Source organism: Pseudophryne corroboree, chromosome 2, assembly GCF_028390025.1.
Source record: "Pseudophryne corroboree isolate aPseCor3 chromosome 2, aPseCor3.hap2, whole genome shotgun sequence".
NCBI classification, from domain to species: Eukaryota; Metazoa; Chordata; class Amphibia; order Anura; family Myobatrachidae; genus Pseudophryne; species Pseudophryne corroboree.
In genome coordinates, this window is record NC_086445.1 from 896,055,021 (window position 1) to 896,074,016 (window position 18,996).

Consider the following 18,996-nt stretch of genomic DNA (forward strand, 5'->3'; position numbering starts at 1 on the left):
TCTAGGTTTGGCTACAGATTAGACTAGCCTCTCCCACTTCAAACTTTCTTTACACTCCCAAGTAGTAGTAGTTGTCTGTTCTAAAGTAATCTGTGGTACTGTAATAAAGGGATGGGCACGAAATCCTGGCAGTCAGGATTTCGACAGTCAGAAGACCGACATCGGGCAGGTTGGAGAGATACTCCTTAGTATTCGTTGGTCTGTGGGTGGGGCTTGATGATGTCAAAGCCTGGCCCCGCCCCCCATAGTCCCCTGTAGTGTCTTCTCTCCATGCTTCTCATGGTAAGGAGAAATTAAAAGGTAAGTATGATCCTACCCCTAACTCACCCCTCCCACATCTTAAACCTAACCTCCTCCTCCGCAGCCTAACCCTAACCTCCCCCACACCTACACCCTAACCCTCCCCATAATGAGTCTCCATCCCCTGAGTTAGTTTTGTCACCCGCTTCTGAACCTTTTCTAGTTCCAGGATATCCTTTTTGTAGTATGGTGCCCAAAATTGTGCACAGTATTCAAGACCCCTTTACTTACCTCTGGTATGTTTCGGAATTACACAATTGGTCTTCTGACTGTCGGTATGAGCAGGGGTATTTCTAGAGAGGAGGAGGACCGTGTGCTGGCTCCAGCTGGGCCCCCTCCTCTCTAGCCGGCAGCGCTGTGTAGACTCTGGGCCTCAGGGTCCCTAGGGGACCCTTGCGCTGTCCCAGAATCTACAGCGCATGCACAGATCTCCGGGAAAATGGCACAGTGGCCATTTTCCCAGTGATTTACCTACTGTGCATGCACAAAATACCGGGAAAATGGTGCCGCAGACAAAATTTAAGGTTTTATCAAAAGAAATGATTCCCTGGGTAACTGAATATAGTACCAGTAGTCTCCACACATCTAGGCAAGTGAGGGGCTTGTGGCAAATGGTGACTTCCGACTCTGATCTTAAATGGTTTCAAAACAGTAAGCTTATGCCCAGTTACTCTAGAGGCAGAAATATCAAGGACCTAATTGTAAAAACTGATGTGACAGGTTTCAATTTGAAGGTGGCACCAAAGAATTTTTTGAGCAGAAAGAACGGCTGCTTGAGATGTTTGGGGTTACAACATGCTCATATTTACTAACAGGAGACACCATCCCACACCTACATACAGGCCAGAGATTAAAAATTAAATGGCCGTTAACCTGCACTTCGTGATTTGTTGTTTAAGTGATAGTTTGCCCGTGTTGGCTCTATTATGTAGGCAAAACCGAGTGTCAACTTAAAGTCTTTATACAACATAGATCGGCAATTCGGGCTGCGTTAAGCTCAGGTACAAGCGAGAAGCCGGTTGCACGCCATTTCGCATTACAGCGACACAACTTGGCCAGCCTTAGATATAAGGCTATAGATCACAAACCGGCCTCCATTCGAGGGGGTGACAGGGGCGGAGGAGTGGCTTTTATGCACGATACAAGTCTGTGAGAGCCGCCTGCTTTCGTTGGTTGTATTATGGTGGGTCAGCAAACCCACAAGGAGGGCACCGCAGTAAGTAACTAGCAGCTGGAGTGCCGGGGCTCACACATCATATATAATTTTTTTAAATAAATATACAGTATACAGTATTATATATATGTATATATACATATACATTTTAACTGAGTTTTACATTACGTTTCATATATTTTATGTAATGCTACATAATGCTGTGGTGAGACAGCACCAGAAATATGATTATATATATTAGATTCTTTTAAAGTTGGCTGCATTAACTACACAATTTTATTCACAGTTATTCATTTTTGAAATTTTAATTGACATTTTTTTAATTAATTGTCTCCTATAAAGCAGAGCATGTTCTTTTAAATAAATACAAATGCATTTTTATTTCTAACAGGATCAGAGTTACACTGTGTATAAGTTTTCTCATCCAGCCATAATGCATTCACTGTGTTACCTGCCATACTCTTTTGACATCTTTATGCGCCTCATTTTCTCAACCCCCTACTTGCAGTCTCTCTTAACAGCTCTCTATGACCTCTAATGCATTATCAATAACATCTTCTAACAGCAATGTACTTATGACCAATTAGCTGTAATTGAGGTGCATACATTGCTATCTGCTTGCTACTTTGGTGTCTGAAGGTGTTCTAAGTTGTAGATGTCTCAGTTTAAATGCTTTCTTAAGTGTTGTGCTGATCAGACGATCTTGAATCAAATGAATCACAGATTCACATTGCTTTGATTTCCACTTTAAAAGATATTACACAAAGGGGGAGATGTACTAAGCCTCGGAGAGTGATAAAGTGAAGAGAGATAAACTACCAACCAATCAGCTCCTAACTGCCATGTTACAGGCGGTGTTTGAAAAATGACAGCTAGGAGCTGATTGAATGGTAGTTTATCTCTCTCCACTTTATCTCTTTCCAAGGTTTATACATCTCCCCCTATATCCTGTATTTTCACATTAATAATATTTTACAGCTCGCCTCATCAGCACCCTGCAGCTGCTGCAAGTAAGTGTATAAGTATGTGTTATATAATATGTATATGTGTGCAGGGGCACTGAGAAGGGGGCATTAGGTGCTGATTACCCGGGCCGGGCTTGTTGGAGGGACCCAGAGGGGGCCTGGGCAAGCTCCTGAGGGTGACAAATGTACCCCTCAGCAGCGCATATTTTTTCATTATTTTTTTGCCAATGCTCCCACAGTACCCAGGCCCTGTTCAGCTCTCAGTGGCCCTGTAGGTGTGTGTACACTGCCATGGCAATGTGTTTGTAACTACTGGAGTATTTTGAGTGCCAACCACATCCCACATTTTTATCCATACTGCTTTGGGTAGACACCTGGCAACTTCATTTGTGGACGAGTGCCAGACACTTGGGTCTGTATACAGTGTATATGTAACACACTGGGGTTGGCGGGTATGTCTAAGTGTTTGAGAGAGGTATCACAGGTGTTGGTTGCTATGTGACGGACCTTTTCCCTGAAATGTTTTTCCCCATACCTTGTCCCGCAGTATCATGCTCAGAGAGGTAGGATAGATTGATATGAAACAGGAGTGAGTGAACAATGCCAACAGGATGTCTTTTATTGAGCTGCAATGAACTCTGGATTGAAGATGATTAATTGGCCTTACATTTGGATAATCACAAAAAAGAAGAATTTGGGTGTACAGATGAACAAAGAGAAGAAGACAGTAAAGCCTTATCTTACAAACAGTCCAAAGTTTTGGGGGAAATTCTATCTCTTGAAGTGCAGGCAACTCCTATGTGATAGGGCACAGACTACCTCACGGTGCGTGGTTAGATCATATGGGCAAGTGATATGTCGGCATAGCTAGATTAACCCTCGTTTTGTTTGCACATGGGGGGCAAGATACTCAAATGGAAATAAATGCATATACTCACCTGCATGCAGAGCTGGACGCATCTTGTGCACATGACCCCTATCTGTACACTTTGTTTGATACTAGTCATCATCATTACATCTTAGGGGGTAATTCAGAGTTGATCGCAGTAGCAAATTTGTTAGCAGTTGGGCAAAACCAGGGTGGTCATTCCGAGTTGTTCGCTCTGTAAATTTTTTCGCATCGCAGCGATTTTCCGCTTAGTGCGCATGCACAATGTCCGCAGTGCGACTGCGCCAAGTAAATTTGCTATGCAGTTAGGTATTTTACTCATGTTTTTTTCTTCGTTCTGGTGATCGTAGTGTGATTGACAGGAAGTGGGTGTTTCTGGGCGGAAACTGTCCGTTTTATGGGTGTGTGCGAAAAAACGCTACCGTTTCTGGGAAAAACGCGGGAGTGGCTGGAGAAACGGAGGAGTGTCTGGGCGAACGCTGGGTGTGTTTATGACGTCAAACCAGGAACGACAAGCACTGAACTGATCGCAGATGCCGAGTAAGTCTCGAGCTACTCAGAAACTGCACAGAGATGTCTTTTCGCTATATTGCGAATCTTTCGTTCGCAATTTTAAGAAGCTAAGATTCACTCCCAGTAGGCGGCGGCTTAGCGTGTGTAAAGCTGCTAAAAGCAGCTTGCGAGCGAACAACTCGGAATGAGGGCCCATGGCCCTCATTCCGAGTTGTTCGCTCGCTAGCTGCTTTTAGCAGCATTGCACACGCTAAGCCGCCGCCCTCTGGGAGTGTATCTTAGCATAGCAGAATTGCGAATGAAATATTAGTAGAATTGCGAACAGAAATTTCTTAGCAGTTTCTGAGTAGCTCTAGACTTACTCAGCCATTGCGATCAGTTCAGTCAGTTTCGTTCCTGGTTTGACGTTCCTGGTTTGACGTCACAAACACACCCAGCGTTCGCCCAGACACTCCCCCGTTTCTTCAGACACTCCCGTGTTTTTCCCAGAAACGCCAGCGTTTTTTCGCACACCCCCAGAAAACGGCAAGTTTCCGCCCAGAAACACCCACTTCCTGTCAATCACAGTACGATCAACAGAACGATGAAAAATCCTCGTTATGCCGTGAGTAAAATACCTAACTTTTGTGTAAAATAACTAAGCGCATGCGCTCTATGAACCTTGCGCATGCGCAGTAAGAGACTAATCGCAATATAGCGAAAATCGGCAACGAGCGAACAACTCGGAATGACCCCCCATGTGCACTGCAGGTGTGGCAGAAACAACATTTGCAGAGAGAGTTAGATTTGGGTGAGTTATATTGTTTCTGTGCAGGGTAAATACTGGCTGCTTTATTTTTACACTGCAATTTAGATTTCAGGTTGAACACACCCCACCCAAATCTAACTCTTTCTGCACATGTTATATCTGCCTCCCCTGCAGTGCACATGGTTTTGCCCAACTGCTAACAAAATTCCTGCTGCGATCAACTTGGAATTACCCCCATGGTTTTGCCCAACTGCTAACAAATTTGCTGTTGCGATCAACTCTGAATTAGGCCCTTAGGGGGTCATTCCCAGTTGATTGCACACTGCAATTTTTTGCAGCCCATGCGATCAGATAGTCGCCGCCTATGGGGGAGTGTATTTTAGCTTAGCAAGTGTGCGATCGCATGTGCAGGGGAGCTGTGCCAAAAAGTTTTGTGCAGTTTCTGAGTAGCTCTGAACTTTCTCAGCCGCTGCGATCACTTCAGTTTGTCAGGTTCCAGAATTGACGTCAGACACCCGCCCTGCAAACACCTGGACACGCCTGCGTTTTCCTCGACACTCCCAGAAAACGGTCAGTTGCCACCCAGGAACGCCTTCCTGCTGTCAATCACCTTGCGTTTGGCGCTGCCATCCCGATCTTCGTTAGTTTCATCGCTGCCTGACATCCCCCTGTCGCCGGGCATCGAAGCGCCTGCGCATTGCGGCCACAGCGCATGCGCAGTTCGGACCCAATCGCATGGCTGCGATAAACTGCAGCGTGCGATCGGGTCGGAATTACCCCCTTAGTCACTATACCTCCTCCCTTCTTCCCACAAGGCTCTCTTCTACCAGCTGCCCCTGTCCAATCTGCGGTCCGCATCCAAACCATGTGATCAGACCAGGGTCCCAGCTTAAACTCCTGCTGTGCTGTGCTCTCTCCTTGTGCTGCTGCGCAGAGCCGGCCCTAACCAATATGATGCCCTAGACAAGATTTTGGCTGGTGCCCCCTAGCACCACCGCTGGTTCTGCCTCTGACCTTGCACCTCTTTCCCAGCACCATCACCCCTCACCCATAGCAGTCCTTGAACCCCCTATATTTTAAATAGGAACAGTTCGCACATTTGACGTACAGCCCAAAAAGGGGCATCTTCTTGCTGGGAAGGGGCATGGCCACACAATAGTAACCCCAATTCCAATTACGCCACACAGTACTGCAACTTTATTCACATTTTATCTTGCGATAATGTCCATAATTCATATTATATCCCACAGTAGTATCACTTTACCTTATAAACGTTACTCCTCACAGTAGAGCCCCTTATTCACTTTACATCACACTGAATTGCTCCTTATTCACATTACACCACACTTTATTGCTCTTTATTCACATTAGACGACACAGTAGTGCCCTTTCTATATGCAACACCACATAGTAGAGCACCTTATACACATAATGCCACACATTAGTAATGCATTTATACACAATTCCACACAGTAATGCCCCTTACACATATGAGACACATTAATGTCCTAATAAACATAATGCACCTTACAAATTTTATGACAACCTTTATTAATGCCCTTTTACACATAATGTCCCTTACACATATGCCGCACATTATTAATGCCCTTATACACATAATGACACAAATAGTGCCCCCTACACATTTGATGCACATTATTAGTGCCCCTATACACATAATGACACACATACAGTAGTACCCTGTTACACATATGCCGCACATTATTAATGCCCTTATACACATAATGTGGCCCTTTACACATATGTTGCACGTTATTAAAGTATTTTTACATGACACACATAATGCTCCTTATACATATTCTGAACACTACTGCACAACCAACACACTCACATGCACACAGCACTCACATTTCCACTAACACTGTGACCTCTGCCTCTGCTTGGATACAGATGTGTCCTCACAAATCTTGCATCAATGCTAACGTCAGGCACCTTTTTTTCATGAAAATGCATCTTATTTGCATTGCTATGAGGCTAGGATGCACAAGCAGCTTCTGCTGATTAAACTGATATGCAGCATGCCTATCTACTGTGTGCGACTGTGGCTGTATCTGCATATGAAATGCTACATACAGAATATAGGCGTGCCGCATATCATTTTAATCAGCAGAAGCTGATGATGCCCCTAGGCATATCAAATGCCCTAGGCAATTGCCTAGTTTGCCTATGCCTATGACCGGCTCTGCTGCTGCGGACCTGTGTGCCAGATCCTAAAGGGGCACACACATCACTTTTCGGGGTACCACATTTATATACAGGGGTATGGGTCGTTGGGTTGACTCAACTTAGGTCAACAGTCATTAGGTCGATCACTGAAGGTCAACATGCATTAGTTCGACAGGGGCAATAGGTTGACATGTACTAGGTTGACCGGTCAAAAGGTCGACATGGGTTTTTGGACTTTTTTTGGTGTCATTTTTTCGTAAAGTGACGAGGAACCCAAATTAGTGCACCCTGTCCCCTTGCATGGCTCGCTTCCCAATTGTAGTCCACGTGAAAAAGTCCAAAAATGGAAAAAGAAATGTGAAAAACTCATGTCGACCGTTTGACCTGTCGACCTAGTACACGTCAACCTAATGATCATGTCGACCTATTGACCATGCCGACATAATGCATGTCGACATTCAGTGGTCGACCTAATGACTGTCGACCTAACAACCGTATCCCGAGCAGAGGACAGAAAGATTCACACCAAAGGAGAAGTGTGGGGCCGGCCAGTGCGGGGAATGCCACCTTTCCAAGCAGAATCCACTAAGCCTAATACTGGGTACACACTGACCAATATATCAGTGGAACGGACGATATATAGTGGGTGAATCGGTAGGTATGTACCAGCGATATGTCTACATCATTAACAGATATATTGTGTTGGCCCTGCAGCACTGCCAATGGCCAGTATATCTGCAGATACATTATATCCGTGTATTGTGCTGCACGTACAGGCGGTCTACTGAGAGACTGACATCACAACTGGGCTGGCACATGTAAATGCTCTCCCAGTTGTCACAGTTGTCAAGCATGACACATCGGGCCGATGATTGGTCCTAGTGTGTACCCACCTTAAGTCACCACTGGTAGAGTGAGTACTGTCAGGAGAAGTGCTGCAGGGAAAAGAAAACAAAACTGGCAATGCCATTATAAATCAAAGGAAACAAAGTGTGATTGTGTAGTCTCCAGCAGGGTCGCCATCAAGGAGGGAAAGCTGGTACTTCAGTCCCGGGCCCGAACCGTGAGCGGGCCCGGGTGGCAGGAGCACTGGTTGATCGGGACCACCGGCAGATGAGCATGAGGGACAGACCCGCCGGCGCTATTTTAAATTCAATGCTGGCATGAGCCAATGGGAGCTCGTAGACCGTCAGCAGGGAGACCGCTGCTGCTGAGATTGGTAAGCTGTGGGTGCTACAGGGGGAGAGGACCTAATGGCTATGGTGTGTGTGTGTGTGTGTGTGTGTGTGTGTGTGTGTGTGTGTGTGTGTGGGGAGGGGGGCGGTCTGCCTATTTTTTTTCTGTCCCAAGCACAATGAATTCTGATGGTAGCCCTGGTCTCTAGACCAAAACCTCCCATCTTCCATTGGGAGAGGCTATGGACACAATGCAAGTCTCCTAAGACCCAGGTACTGTACAATGTATAAAAACAATAAGGCTACATGTTAGTGAGTCAAAACATGCTCATACTGTACAGTAAGAGCTATTTTATTAAAGCAGAGCAGACAGAGTAAAATCCTAAAAGAAGCAGACTTTTGGGGCTAAGAAATCCCCTTCTTGCTTCTGCAGAACATATACCAAAATTGGAATGATACGGAAGAGATTAGCTTGGCCACTACACAAGGATGACATGTCCATTTTGTTGGCAGAGTATTGCGGTGCTTGGTATAGTGACGTTAGTCCACACACTAATGAGTTAAACAGCAAAGCAGGTTTATTTGTAATACACACAGGTGACTTGAGTATACAGCAATAGTAGGCAACTGGGTCTGTTATAAAACACACAGGGTAACTCAGGTATTGGCGGTACTCACCAGTGTCCTGATGTGGCCGCGGTATGACTCCGGTGGTGAGGGATGGAGGACTGCACAGACGTGCAGTCTGACTCCCGCTGTGAAGGAGAAGTGATGCACCTCCCGGCTCTATATTGACACTGTCAGCGTAGTGCAAGCAGTAGGTGGAGGAACACTGTAAGTCTCTCTCAGCTCACACACGCTGATACTGCGCTCTCAGCACACAGTCTCTCTAAGATGGAAGAGTTCAGTGACATAGCTCCGCCTCCTTGAGACATTGGCACTAGGGGACAAACACTAGAGGACGCGCCCATGTAATCCCATGCATAAGGAGACAGGTACAGAGCGCACCCTGGGGGTGATTCAGACTAGAGATGTGCACCGGACATTTTTCGGGTTTTGAGTTTTGGTTTTGGATTCGGTTCAGCGGCCGTGTTTGGATTCAGACGCGTTTTGGCAAAACCTCCCTGAATTTTTTTTCTCTGATTCGGGTGTGTTTTGGATTCGGGTGTTTTTTTTCAAAAACCCCTCAAAAACAGCTTAAATCATAGAATTTGGGGGTAATTTTGATCCTATAGTATTATTAACCTCAATAACCACAATTTCCACTCATTTCCAGTCTATTCTGAACACCTCACAATACTATTTTTAGTCCTAAAATTTGCACCGAGGTCGCTGGATGACTAAGCAAAGCGACCCAAGAGGGCGGCACAAACACCTGGCCCATCTAGGAGTGGCACTGCAGTGTCAGACAGGATGGCACTTAAAAAAAATTGGCCCCAAACAGCACATGATGCAAAGAAAAGAGAAAAAGAGGTGCACTGTGGTCGCTGGACGGCTAAGCTAAGCGACACAAACACCTCAATATCACAGGAATTATTCGTTCTAATCAATGGTATTATTGGTCCAAATCACTGGAAGAAAATGACAAAATCACTGGAATTATTCGTTCCAATCAATGGTATTATTGGTCCAAATCACTGGAAGAAAATGGAATGGATGGATACTTGCAGTGACACAGAGCTGCAAGATACAGCAATGGCCTACTGTACACAACTATATACTGTTGGGTCACCAAAATGCTGCACTGTAATACTATATATACTGCTCACAAAAATGCAGCACAGATATGGAATGGATACATGCAGTGACACAGAGCTGCAAGATACAGCAATGGCCTACTGTACAACTATATACTGTTAGTCACCAAAATGCTGCACTGTAATACTATATATACTGCTCACAAAAATGCCGCACAGATATGGAATGGATACTTGCAGTGACACAGAGCTGCAAGATACAGCAATGGCCTACTGTACTGTACTACTATAATTATTATATAGATGACAGATATAAAGTTACATTGTGGGGGAATCCAGTATACGTTCTGTCACCAGGTACCAGTGAATGGCCTCATCATGTATATAGGTGACAGATATAAAGTTACATTGTGGGGGAATCCAGTATATGTTCTGTCACCAGGTACCAGTGAATGACCACATCATGTATATAGGTGACAGATATAAAAGTTACATTGTGGGGGCAGGGCAGTAACTAGGGGGGGGCTAAGGGGGCATGCGCCCTGGGTGCAGGATTTGAGGGGGCGCCAAGGAGTTACAGAGGAACAGGGTTTTTTTAAAAAATTTTTTTACTGGCAGTGCTGTGCTGCTCCAGTGAGGCAGCAGACAGCTCCCAGGGCAATGTCTCTGACCCACCTGTCTGCCCACAGCTGGCTCCAACGCTGTGCGCATGAGCTCCAGTACCTGGGATCTCTTCTATGGCGGCTACTGTCTTAAACTCTCTTCTTTGCCACACAGTGCTGCGACTAGCGTGCAGTGCACTGTACAAGCTATAGAAGCGCACTGTGCTCTCAGTTAGCAGTATCAAGCTCCGCTTTGCCTCCCAGATGGGGGGATTTGGTGTAGCTTATAGGGGGATGTAGTGTAGTGATACAGTGTACCATATAGGGTATGTAGTGTAGTAATGTATTGCAGTATATAGGGGCACGTAGTGCACTGATCTGTTGTAGCATATAAGGGGATGTAGTCTAGTGATGTAGTGTAGAATATAGGGTATGTAGTGCAGTGTATAGGGGCATGTAGTGTAGTGATGTAGTTCAGCGTGTAGGGGATGTAGTGCAGTGGATAGAGGAATGTAGTGCAGTGATGAAGTGTTATGATATAGTGCAATGTATGGGGACACACAGTGGAGCATGTAGTTGAACACGCTGGCGGGCATGTGACGCATACTGTAGGGCATTTGAGGCACATAGGGGAATATTGTCCAATAGTATCACCTTTATCAAATTTCCTGGTAATCTGATATTTTAGTCTGACAGAGCTTGTTCTACTGTTGTTGTTTTTTTTTTTCTTTGTTTTTTTTTGGTGGGGGGGCAGGGGGGGAAGCGGGCGCAAAGTATTGCCTTGCCCCGGATGATGAAAATCCTAGTTTCGGCCCTGGTGGGGGAATCCAGTATACGTTCTGTCACCAGGTACCAGTGAATGGCCACATCATGTATATAGGTGACAGATATAAAGTTACATTGTGAGGGAATCCAGTATACGTTCTGTCACCAGGTACCAGTGAATGGCCACATCATGTATATAGGTGACAGATATAAAGTTACATTGTGAGGGAATCCAGTATACGTTCTGTCACCAGGTACCAGTGAATGGCCACATCATGTATATAGGTGACAGATATAAAGTTACATTGTGAGGGAATCTAGTATATGTTCTGTCACCAGGTACCAGTGAATGGCCACATCATGTATATACTTATACTGGTGGTTCCCAGTCCCCACAATGCAGCACACTGATCAGATATTTGCAGCACACTGAGCACAGATATGGAGTGTTTTCAGGCAGAGAACGTAGATATTTTCAGCACACTGAGCACAGATTATTTGCAGCACACTGAGCACAGATATTTGCAGCACACTGAGCACAGATTACGGAGCTTTTCAGGGAGAGAACGCTGCCACGTCCTCTCCGTTCAATCTCCAATGCACGAGTGAAAATGGCGGCGACTCGCGGCTCCTTATATAGAATACGAATCTCGCGAGAATCCGACAACGGGATGATGACGTTCGGGCGCATTCTGGTTAACCGAGCAAGGCGGGAAGATCCGAGGCTGACTCGGAACCGTGTAAAATGGGTGAAGTTCGGGGGGGTTCGGATCCCGAGGAACCGAACCCGCTCATCTCTAATTCAGACCTGATCGTACGCTAGCTTTTTTCGCTACACTGCAGTCAGGTCAGAACTGCGCATGCGTATGCACCACAATGCGCATGCGCGTCGCTCAGGTACAAAGCAGATCGTTGCTGTGCGATGGGGTTAACAAAGAATCCATTCGCACAGCCAATTGCAAGGAGATTGACAGGAAGAGGGCGTTTGTGGGTGGCAACTGACCATTTTCAGGGAGTGGTTGAAAAAACGCAGCCGTGTCCAAGTGTTTGCAGGGCGGGTGTCTGAAGTCAATTCCGGTCCCAGACAGGCTGAAGTGATCGCAGCGGCTGAGTAAGTCCTGGGCTACTCAGAAACTGCAAAAGATCTTTTTGCACCAGCCGGCTGCACATGCGTTCGCACACTTGCCCAGCTAAAATACACTCCCCAGTGGACGGCGATTAGCTGATCGCAGAGCTGCAAAAAACTGCTAGCGAGCGATTAGGTCTGAATTAGGCCCCATATACTAACACATTTGTGAAGCTTTCCATATAGGTACAACTTTCTGTACTTAAAGAACTTTTTAGCCCTGAAACGTCTTCTTCTTTTAAGATGTTACCATTTGTCTGCTCTGCTTTAATGAAATGCCATTCTAATGACACCAGAGGCAACAAGAAGGTTTGCAAACCTCTCAGAGAGAGCTGTATGTCTTACAGCGAAAGCTGCATATTTGACAGAGAGTTACCATGCTTTCCAATTTCACAGGGAGCTGCCAAGTTACTAGAGAAGGGTTCCAGAATCGCATAAGGCAGTAATAGAACAGAAGAAGAAAAAGGTTTTATCTTAGTCAAAAAGCTCCTAGTATAAAGTAAATTCAGAAGAAAATGTTAATGTTCTAGATCTCTTTTGGTTAAAATGTCCTGGTTTCTCATATAAAGTATTTCTTGAAAATAAGTGAAATCATTAAATCGGACACTTCTAATAACTATTTGTGGGCATTTGCTGTTTCTTATATTGTGGGTGGCCAAAAAAACAACAACAACCAAATACAATGAGCTCACTCCCAGAATACTGTGATACCCCTTTCACACCAGATATGCAGGGGTCTTACCCGGGAATACGGTCCCTGGATCATGCAGGGACATTCCCGGGTAAGACCCCTTGCATACCGCAGTCAGTAGCCCGGCATATTGCCGGGTTGCTGACGTCAGTGGTGACGCGGCGGGGGCGGCGCAAGAGATCACATGATCTCCAAGCGCTGCCTGATACATAGAAAGTGAACAGGAGCCGGGGCGCATTGACCCGGCTCCCGTTCACACAGACCAGGTTCCCGGGAGGATCCCGGGACCAACCCTGGTCGATTGCAGGGTTGAAATGCCGGGGCAGGAATCCCGGGATTTTGACCCTGTACCCTTTCACACCGAGAAATTTCCCGGGTTGGTGCGCGTTCATGTGCAATAACCCGGGAAATTTTGGGCTGTGTGAAAGGGGTATGATTTATCTGTGAGATTTACAACTTCTTCAGCTATTCTGAATTACCCATACCTCCCAACATGACCCTCTACAGGAGGGACAGAATGCTCTGCTCCTGCACTTCACTCTCAATTTATGATTGCCGACACCTGTGTTGAACAGGTGAATGGATAAGAAAGGTGTCTCCCCACAGGTGAGGGCAATTATACATTAAGAGGGAAGTGCTGGAGCAGAGCATTCTGTCCCTCCTGGAGAGGGTCATGTTGGGAGGTATGATTACCTGATGGCACAGGTGTGAATGATATATTATTATTTTCTGACAAGGTAAACTATGCTTATCAAACAGTTTAGGACACTGAATTGCACAACCAACCACAGCAGGTTTCTGTGAGTTATGGCACTGTCTGCTAACACCCTTTTCACATTGTTTTAGTATCACCTAAATGTTTTAAAGGGCTTGTGGAGCAGTTCCAAACCCCTTAATACACTTTTTTTTAGTAAGCAATATTGCATTTCCCATTTTAAGTATCTTACCAGATTTACTAAAAAAAAATGCAGTGAGCCCTGTGATAATTCCACCAGATTCAGCTGGCATAATCACAGGGCTCACTGTGGATTCTGTACTTCTGCACAGCTTTCTCTGCCCCTAGGCAGAGAAAGCTATGCAGGGAGCCAGCAGTGTGATCAGCTCTGTGTGTCCGATGTACACACAAGCTGATCACTGTGTAAAAAAGGACCAAAAAGGCACTCACCTACCCAGGGTCCGGTGATCAGTGATCAGGGGCGGGTTGACGGTCATTGGGGCTCCCTTCTGCTCCTGTGACCTCAGGTGCAGTGAAGTGATACTGCAAAGTGGCAGTTCACTTTACAGCGTCGGAGGTCACAGCAAGCAGGGAGCCCCGATAACCTGCAGCCGTCCAGGAGCTGCGATCAACAATCCCCGGGTGTTGGTGAGTATGATCACCGGTTGGTGGGGGTCCACGGTACAGCATAGGGCTAGGCGCAACGGGTTGATAAAGCTGAATATTTATCTTATATAATACCCTTTATGAGGTCTAAGAACACTGTACGCTATCTACGTATGAAGTACCGTAAGGGTACGCACGTTGCGTAGCAATCGCTTAGCCGTAGTCGAGACGCTCAAGCGTCACGTTCGCTCACGGCCAAGAGATCACAGGCAGGCACGCTATTGGCTGCTGACTAACGTAATGATTCGCTATAGCGTAGCGGACGCTCGGGACCACGAGGAGATCACCAGCGGCGCTGACGCTCACAATATTAAACCTTTGTATCTAAACCATAAACAGTGTGTTGTGCAGTAAAACCTTAGTGTAATGTTAGAGTGTAAATGCAACACAGAATAACCTTATTACCTTTAAAGCTGTTCGAGCGTCACCGACGCTCTGAGAATACTTAACACTATAAGAAATACACAGATACCGTGCTCAGGGTCCAACGCCTAATATATATATATTATGAATGATATACTTGCAAAAGAATTAATACAAATACAAATCATACACTACAATATAACATAGACTACCTAACCAGATAACTGCACAGGAAATACAATACAATACAATTACGTTTAAGGGAAAATAAGAGAGAAAGAGGAGAAGAGAGAGAGAGAGAAATGGCTCACCATAACAATACAGACAATATGATTGCAGAGAAGCTTACACATGTGAGGAACAATCGCTGCGCAGTTATTCAATGCTGAGAATCTTTGTGGAGAAAATACTTGACCTTACCCATACTGGCTGTCCCTATATACACAACCCTACAATACCGCATGGGACAGAAGCTAGACTCCATTTTGAGAAAACTCCCATGAAGACTGCAACACATGGTTGAAAGGGGGAGGGGAAAACACCCGGCAGCAGCCATTTTAGATTTGCAGGTCCAAACACATGGCACTCTCTACTACACCACAATCACATAGCAGAAGACACAAGACTCCATTTTATTCCAAAATGTCCAAGCCTCAGAACAATGCATATGTTCTGATTTTACAATTCCAAACCATCTAAATCACCTTTCACAATTTCAATCCAACTTCCTAGAACCATCTTATTCACTTTCACATTCCAAACAACTTCCTAGAACCATCTTATTCACTTTCACATTCCAAACAACTTCCTAGAACCATCTTATTCACTTTCACATTCCAAACAACTTCCTAGAACCATCTTATTCACTTTCACATTCCAAACAACTTCAGTATCTCAATAACCAGAGCATATTCATCACAAGACCAGATCACAATGTAACCACACATCTCAGCCCGCCACTGCCACAAGCACATGCCCAAACGTAACTGCATGGTGGTATTTATGATTAACAAGATATATATTATAACTAACCAGTACAATCTATTTTAAATCACCATAGGCAAACAAATACCACAAATGCTATGCTACAGGTTGTCTAATGTCCCAGCTACCATCACAGATTCCCAGATCTATCACACAAACACCCAACAGTCACACAACCAAGTTACCATATCCTATTTAAACCAGAAAGCAATCTGTCTATATTTCCTTATCTAGCCATGTGAATTCAATACTTAGCCTTTGGTGCCTGGTGATGATCCAGCCATGCTTCTGAGAGCTTTGTTCTGAGTGTAGCTTCATTACATCTGTTCTCTGAGGCCACCAGCAAAACTGACCCCCAACCCCCCCAGACAGGAACTATCCTCCTGTGTGTCTGTTCCTAGGGGAGGGGTCTCTCTCTCTCCTTTGTATATGTTAATCAGGTTCAGCCCTGAAAATCTTAGTAAAAGGTTGGCTTGATCATCCATTGTTCTCAACAAAGTGATCTTAGCTTTTATACATATAATCATATCTATCCGCTGCAATGTCCCACAACTTCACAACCAGCATCAAACTAACCCACACATCATTCTGCTTGCTTCAATACCAAACATGATGGGCGCATCTGGTTCTGTTCAGATAATACATATTCATGACATCAATTCATCAGCCAATTCTAAATCTCCATGATGTCTGGTGCTTGACATTATTATAACCATGTACTGTATGAAACAAGCGCCGAATCCATCTCCGTGCCATGTCCGAGCAAATGCGTGTGTTTCCATATATTGCTGTGCTCGCTGCGCATATTTGCAAGTATAGCGACTTAAATGTGTGTGTGGTTTGTATGTTCTCTCTATGTAATATTTTTGACTTTGACAGTCCACCCTTTGGCAGTCACCAATAACTGCCACTTCCTAAAACATTTCAAAAAGAGAAAAATATATGTCATATGTAAATACATTTCTATGATTGGGTAAGGGAGGAGAGAAGAAGGTGGGAAAAAGGTATGACCTAGTGAGATAGCAGAAGTATGTATGTATGAATCCATGTTTGGGGGGTCATGTATCATCGTGCCGTACGTGTTTTAAATCAAGCTTCGAGGTATTGCGAAGTATACATTTGAATTCCTTCTTATCCCGCACTAAGGGTCTGTGGATGGGCTGTCAAACTTTACCGAGCTCGTTTCGGCTTTTGGTTGCAACAAAATGGGGGAGCACATTTTAGTTGATGATACATGAATGGGGGAATATGTGATTGCTGATATCTGTGCCTGTATTCCCTATCGACTATGTGTGTCACTACCTGAGGGTTGTAGAAATGAAGATAAAGAACACTTATGGTAAATGCAGTGGTATTCTATGGCAGGTTAATGTACATTTGTCGGTTGAAGTCTTGTTCGGTGTCTGTTGGTTGCAGTCTTCTTTGTGCTTTTGCCCATAAGGTGCGAGCAAAAGCTTTGTCAATGTCCATAGATTTACAAAAGTGTTGGGCTAGCGTAATTTTAAAATTTCTAGGGAAACTGGGGATCCATGGCATAGTTCATCAAAAATAAGATTTTACTTACCGATAAATCTATTTCTCGGAGTCCGTAGTGGATGCTGGGGTTCCTGAAAGGACCATGGGGAATAGCGGCTCCGCAGGAGACAGGGCACAAAAAGTAAAGCTTTTCCGATCAGGTGGTGTGCACTGGCTCCTCCCCCTATGACCCTCCTCCAGACTCCAGTTAGGTACTGTGCCCGGACGAGCGTACACAATAAGGGAGGATTTTGAATCCCGGGTAAGACTCATACCAGCCACACCAATCACACCGTACAACTTGTGATCTAAACCCAGTTAACAGTATGATAACAGCGGAGCCTCTGAAAGATGGCTTCCTTTAACAATAACCCGAATTAGTTAACAATAACTATGTACAACTTATGCAGATAATCCGCACTTGGGATGGGCGCCCAGCATCCACTACGGACTCCGAGAAATAGATTTATCGGTAAGTAAAATCTTATTTTCTCTATCGTCCTAGTGGATGCTGGGGTTCCTGAAAGGACCATGGGGATTATACCAAAGCTCCCAAACGGGCGGGAGAGTGCGGATGACTCTGCAGCACCGAATGAGAGAACTCCAGGTCCTCCTTAGCCAGAGTATCAAATTTGTAAAATTTTACAAACGTGTTCTCCCCTGACCACGTAGCTGCTCGGCAAAGTTGTAATGCCGAGACCCCTCGGGCAGCCGCCCAAGATGAGCCCACCTTCCTTGTGGAGTGGGCCTTTACAGATTTAGGCTGTGGCAAGCCTGCCACAGAATGTGCAAGTTGGATTGTGCTACAGATCCAACGAGCAATCGTCTGCTTAGACGCAGGAGCACCCATCTTGTTGGGTGCATACAATATAAACAACGAGTCAGATTTTCTGACTCCAGCTGTCCTTGCAATATATATTTTTAATGCTCTGACAACGTCCAGTAACTTGGAGTCCTCCAAGTCACTTGTAGCCGCAGGCACTACAATAGGCTGGTTCAGATGAAATGCTGACACCACCTTAGGGAGAAAATGCGGACGAGTTCGCAGTTCTGCCCTGTCCGAATGGAAAATCAGATATGGGCTTTTGTAAGATAAAGCTGCCAATTCTGACACTCTCCTGGCAGAAGCCAGGGCTAGAAGCATGGTCACTTTCCATGTGAGATATTTCAAATCCACCTTTTTTAGTGGTTCAAACCAATGAGATTTTAGGAAGTCCAAAACCACATTTAGATCCCACGGTGCCACTGGAGGCACCACAGGAGGCTGTATATGCAGCACTCCCTTAACAAAGGTCTGGACTTCAGGGACTGAAGCCAATTCTTTTTGAAAGAAAATCGACAGGGCCGAAATTTGAACCTTAATAGATCCCAATTTGAGACCCATTGACAATCCTGATTGCAGGAAATGTAGGAATCGACCCAGTTGAAATTCCTCCGTCGGAGCACTCCGATCTTCGCACCACACAACATATTTTCGCCAAATTCGGTGATAATGTTGCACGGTTACTTCCTTCCTTGCTTTAATCAAAGTAGGAATGACTTCTTCCGGCATGCCTCTTTCCTTTAGGATCCGGCGTTCAACCGCCATGCCGTCAAACGCAGCCGCGGTAAGTCTTGAAACAGACAGGGACCCTGCTGAAGCAAGTCCCTCCTTAGAGGTAGAGGCCACGGATCTTCCGTGATCATCTCTTGAAGTTCCGGGTACCAAGTCCTCCTTGGCCAATCCGGAACCACTAGTATCGTTCTTACGCCTCTTTGCCGTATAATTCTCAATACTTTTGGTATGAGAGGCAGAGGAGGAAACACATACACCGACTGGTACACCCAAGGCGTTACCAGCGCGTCCACAGCTATTGCCTGCGGATCTCTTGACCTGGCGCAATACCTGTCCAGTTTTTTGTTGAGGCGAGACGCCATCATG

General features: G+C 45.3%; 1 protein-coding gene and 1 non-coding gene across 2 annotated transcripts in view; one reads left to right on the forward strand and one right to left on the reverse strand.

The window, feature by feature from the left end:
- The window catches only part of RAP1GAP2 (RAP1 GTPase activating protein 2), a 1,491,256-nt gene that overhangs the window by 1,339,225 nt on the left and 133,035 nt on the right, over positions 1–18,996 (reverse strand). The gene's annotated exons all lie outside the window — the stretch shown is intronic.
- Positions 8,369–8,470, forward strand: LOC135054238 (U6 spliceosomal RNA). The gene has a single exon (XR_010243441.1). It is a non-coding gene; the product is annotated as a U6 spliceosomal RNA (small nuclear RNA).